This window comes from Canis lupus, chromosome 8, assembly GCF_011100685.1.
Source record: "Canis lupus familiaris isolate Mischka breed German Shepherd chromosome 8, alternate assembly UU_Cfam_GSD_1.0, whole genome shotgun sequence".
Classification (NCBI taxonomy): Eukaryota; Metazoa; Chordata; class Mammalia; order Carnivora; family Canidae; genus Canis; species Canis lupus.
In genome coordinates this window covers 43,759,484-43,765,483 of record NC_049229.1, presented here as the reverse complement: position 1 = coordinate 43,765,483, position 6,000 = coordinate 43,759,484, and positions in this window count along the sequence as shown.

Genomic DNA, 6,000 nt, shown 5'->3' with positions numbered 1-6,000 from the left:
CCTGCTTCTCCCTCTGCCTGTGTCTCTGCCTCTCTCTCTCTCTCTCTGTGTGTGACTATAATAAATAAATAAATACATACATACATACATACATAAATAGATAAAAAAGAAAAGCTACCATAAGGTGACAGGCACGGAGGCAGAGAGGGTTGTGGAGGGCAAGCAGAGGGTGAGCCCACTGTTCTGTGCCAATGCCTAGTTCTTTTCCTGGGGAACCACGTGGTTGGCTTCCTCCTGCCTCTTGCTCAGGCTTTGGGTACGCTGGCCTGTCATTAGCACCTGGGTCCTGTGTCTGCACTTACTGGAGGCAGACCCTGGGTGCCCCAGGATGCATCTTGTTCTGGGGTGGGGATGAAGTGGAGGATGTTTTCACAGGGAACTTTTTCCACTCACTCTTGCTTCAGGTCCCCTTTGTGCCCCACACCTACCCCACTAACGTGTGCTTGCACAGTAACCCAGAGAAGTGAGTAAGAGGTGCTTGGGCTGAAGAGAGGCCTGGTGGTGAGTTAAACAAACATGCAACCTCCTCTACATGCCAGCCTTTCTGGCTGTGTGACTCGGCTGAACTGAGTGGTTGTAGGAGGGTCAGCCAAGGTGAAAACAAGGAAACAACAACAGTAAAAGAAACAAGAATTGATCATGTACATAGAGAGCTAAAATTTCTGGCTTTACAGAAATTTTGTGTGTGTTTTGTTTTTGTTTCTTTCTGTTTTACTTTGCTTGTGCAGGATTTCTAAACCAAAATAATAAATTCCTAACATTTGGTCTAAAAGCAAAATTGTTACTGCTAGCACTTATTAATTAGGGAGTTTCACCTAAAAATTTGTATTTGAGGACTTGTTTAAAAGCATCTGGAGTGACGGGCACACAATGGGTGAGAGCACTGGGTCTTATTACTATATGTTGGCAAATCGAATTTAAATATTTTTTTAAAAAGCATCTAGAGTGGTGCCTGACTGGCTTAGTGGGTAATAGTGTACGACTTTTGACTTTGGGGTTGTGAATTCAAGCCCTCTGTTGTGTATAGAGATTACTTAAAAATAAACTCTTGGGGCGCCTGGGTGGCTCAGTCGGTTAAGTGTCTGACTTTGGCTCAGGTCGTGATCTTAGGGTCCTGGGATTGAGCCCCGTGTTAGGCTGCCTGCCGCGTCGGGACCCCCTGCTCAGTGGGGAGCCTGCTTCTCCCTCTGCCCCTCCCCCAACTCATGCTCTCTCTCTCTCTCTCTCTCTCTCTCTCAAATAAACAAATAAAACCTTAAAAAATAAAAAAGCCTCAAAAATAGCTGAACTAGCCAAATCCTCTCACTTTACAGATAAAGGAATTCAGGGCCAGAGAAGGTGATTGACTGACCCAAAGTCACACAGCTAGCTAGCAAGAGCTAGGAGGAGGAACTACAGTTCCTGACCCCAGGCCACCGGCCTTGCCTAAGGGTTGGGACCACCGGGCCCAAGTGTGGTCAAACCAGACTTGGGTACATCTTCTTGACTTTCTAGAAAGGAGACTCCGAGGTCCCCCCCAGCACCCTCCCTTAAGACAGTATTTGTCAAGGTAAAGGACCACCTGTTCCACAGTCAGTCCGGATGCTCATGAAAGATGCAGTTTCAGCCCCAGCTCCTCCCTAACCTCAGACAAATTACCTGCCCTTTCTAGACCCCAGCGGCCTATCTGTAGGAAGGGAAGAGTGAGAGCACTGCTTCACAGAAATACACGGAGGGCTCCCATACAATTTCTGGCATAATGGTGGTTGCTGTTCCCTCTGAATTCCCAAGGATGACAAGACAGTCATTGTGCTGAACCTCGAGGGACAGAGATGACCCGGCCAGTCCTCCTCCTTAGGGAGCTCACAATCTAACCCCTGATACACTGAGTCCTTCCTCTTCAAACCAAGGCTCCCACTCTTAATGACTCAATGAGCTCTATGCTGTTTACATTTTCCAGAACAAGAAGCTATTTGTACCATAGAAAGAAACCCCTGCTGGTTGAAGGTATTCCCCCACCCTGAAGATCATAAAGCCCTCCTCAGGTTCCTCATCTCTAAAATGGGCTTTCTCCATCCTCAGAGTGATGAAGACAGGCATATTTGGGTCATGTGCAGAGGCCCAGAGAGCTCTCTGAGAAGGCGTCACTGGTAGGGACGAGAAGTCCTGGGAACAGAACCCCAACCAGCCTCCACTCAGGAGAAGCCCAGTGAACCTGGACCTGGCTGAGAGCGAGGGCACCACGGCCAATGACACCCACCAGGTGTGAAGCCCCAAGGCCCCGCCCGCCTACCTGACTGACACCTGCAGAGCTCTCGCCTGCCCAGACCTGTCTGTCCAGAAGGGAGAGGCTACCCTGAGCCATCCTTCCTCTGCAGCCTCCAACTTTCTTCTTTTCCGGCTTTGACTTCCAAGCTGATTGGACACAGAGGGTTAGTTTTCTTGTTGTCTCCAGGCCCCAGGTGGCAGCAAAACCGGCACCTTCACTGTGACAGCTGCAGGGAGAGTGACAAAGGGAGGCCAAGAGGGGCCTCCCCCACCACCCACCCCTGGCACCCGCAACAAAGCCTTCCCTGTTTCCACCCTCCTGCAGGTGGCTTTGGCCACGGGGTGCTGTTCAGAGAAAAGTCTCTGGCTCACGCTTTCAAATGGGAGATGCGTGCCTCTGCTTTGGCAGGCTTTTTTAATTTAATGCATTTAAGTTTGACTGCATATAAAGTGATTATTTCAACTAATTAATGCACATCGTTAGCTTAACCCTCAAACAGTCCTGTTCTCATTAGTCCCAATTGGCAGAGGAGAAACCCAGGCGGCTGGCAGTGGCAGACCTAGGACATTTGACCATCAGAGCAGATCAGTTTTTAACAGCAGCCTTCTCTCTACAACAAAACTATTTTCATCAAGAATCATGGAATGAAACAAAGACTAAAAATGGCCAGAAAAGAAACGCAGACAATGAAGTTTTTCTTGTATTAAACTTTGTATATCAAAATATATATTTTTTGGCTTCATGTTTTTATTCCTTATCAAATTATTATAGCAACAGCGTATGGTTTGTAACAGAGAAAAACCATACACAACTCCAATCCCCTAAGAAAATCACATGTTTATTTTTCCATCATCCACTTCCAGCCTACAACCATATGTGCACATATTTCTACATAGCTCTAATGACAGACTATCTTCTATTTTTATGCCTTTCTTTTGTTGCCTGCCATATTATAAGCATTTTCAACACAGCAATAAAATCTTCATAATTATGTTTCAAAGTGGCTGCATGGAACAAATTAGAAGTATACCAAATGAACAACAAGGCGAGGGGGTGGGGGTGATAACAAACATATCAACTCAGTATTTTTTTCTTTCAACAACTAAAACAATGCGGGACATTTCTCAGCAGCAGAAATATAAAATCATCTTTGTTAAATTTAAAATAAAACATTAATATTACGTTACAGAAGGAAGTAATAGATTAAGTACATCAATGTTTGGGTAGGGTTTTTTCACAAAAAGGGAAAAAAAACATGAAGAAATGTTTCAGAATTAATGAACAAAATAAGCAAACCAATGAATCAATGAACCAAACCATTTGTTTTATCCTCTGAGTTGATTATCACTGCTAAAAAAAAAAAAAAAAAAAAAAAGGCCAACTGTTATTGTAAGTTCCTGGTCCTGGTACACACACATACATGCATGCATGCACACACTGTTGGATATAGACCTCTCATTTTCACTGAAAAATCCCCCATTCCTTACTCATTTTCCTGGGATGTTTCTCTTGCCCAAGCTGAATGGATAGAAATGAGCTCCGAAGTATATGTTTAGATCGCCACCCAGTGGACAAGTTGCCTTGCACATAGTCTCTCTACATGGGTCGTAGGTCACAGACTTCAGAAAGCTCCTCAAACATTCTGAAACAGGTTGTCCCTTACTACCCTATCCATTACCAGTTCCTGACCACCCATTTATGAATCCAAACCCATTTCTAATCTCAACCAGAGTTCTTATTGTAATTTGAAAGAGGACTAGATGCCTGAGTAACAAACTCCCAATGCAGCAAATGAGAACAGAGCTTGGCATTAAAATTAAGTAAACACTGAAAAATCAACATGCCATGTGTCTGTGATAGTGCAGGGGAGCATCTTGAACTAGGGAAAGCAACAGATGACAAAGCTTCAGGGGGAAATTAGCAGGTCAATGAATGTAGTTTGAAATATTACCATACTCCTCTATGGTCAAGCAGCATAACTAAGAAGACTGAGCTATTAGCTATCTATAATCCCCTGTACCTGGAAAAAATAAATATGCATTCCTTTTGAGAAATGCAACATTTAAAACAATATAGTAAGCCATAAAGCTACAAATTCCAAAGGATCCTTACCATTCGGACTGCATTCTTTGATGACAAACCAATAAAATTGGACATTTATAACTAAAGTAGAGCTTTTTAAAATCTCAAAACAGGCAAAGGTCTATGAAATATTTGGGGGAATGGAAATAATCACTTCAATTTTTTAAAAAGATTTTATTTATTCATGAGAGACACACAGAGAGACAGGCAGAGACACAGGCAGAGGGAGAAGCAGGCTCCATGCAGGGAGCCCAACGTGGAACTGGTCCTGGGTCTCCAGGATCACACCCTGGGCTGAAGGCAGAGCTAAATCGCTGAGCCACCCAGGCTGCCCATCACTTCAAATTTTTTAAAGAAAAATTTGATGACCTTTAAAAGAATGGAAATACAATTTCATGGCTTCCCAACCAGACAAGAAAAAAATAGAGGTTATAGAAAATTGGTAACGTTTTCAATCCAGACAAAAATCAGGGTAAAAGGGAAGAATATTAAAAAGATAATACAAAATGAGATGGTGTAAATAAATCCAAATGTATTAATAATTATAAAAGATAAACATAATAAACTGAGATATTAAAAGAATTTATCAGATCAGATCAAAGTCTTAACAATCCAATAAAACACTACTTATAAGAGAGACCTTCAACAAAACCAAAAAAAAAGAAATTGAAAATAAAGGGATGAAAGACTGGCTAACAACATAACTTAGGTAAATAAACCATATGGCATTAAAAAATTAATAAAAGATGAAGAGGAACAGTACATAATAAAGGAATATGCCATTAAGAAAAGAAGACATCAAAAAAATTTAAAAAGAAAATAAAGAAAATAATAAATAAATAAAAGATTTCATTAAAAAAATAAAAGCAACAATTTTTTAAACGTATTTTTAATCCACACTTGAGAACTTAAGAATTTATTCCCAAATAACTCATGGCTAAAGGTGCAATTACACTTATTTAGAATTGAGCAATGGAAGTATAGTTGACCCTTGAACATCAGTTTGAACTTTGTGAGTCTACTTACATATGTTTTTAAAAAATAAATACAATACTGTCAATGTATTTTTCTCTTCCTTATGATTTTCTTTTATTTTTTAAAGATGTTATTCATTTATTCATGAGAGACACAGAGAGAGAGGCAGAGACATAGGCAGAGGGAGAAGCAGGCTCTCTGCCTGATGTGGGATCACGGACTGAGCCAAAGGCAGACACTCAACCACTGAACCACCCAGGCGTCCCTTCTTTACAATTTTCTTAATAACATTTTCTTTTTTCTAGCTTAATTTATTGTAAGAACACATTATACAATACACATAACATACAAAATGTGTGTTTATCAGTTGTTTATGTTATCAATAAGGCTTTTAGTCAACAGTAGGGTATTAGTAGTTAAGTTTTTTGTGGGGGAGCAAAGTTTCTATGTGCATGGGTGGGATTCAGTACCTCTAACCCCTGCATGGTACAAGCGTCCACTATACTACTAATCAAATCTTGTGAGAAGGAGCTAAAGTGGCATTTAGAGGGAAATGTGTAGCCTTAAATAGATTTATTGAAAAACAAATGGAAACAAATAAGTGTGTTCAACCCATGAAGCCATAAAGAATACAGGTAAGCCTAAATTAAGAACAAAGATGGAAATTTAAAAATTAGATAATAAATTAATGAAAT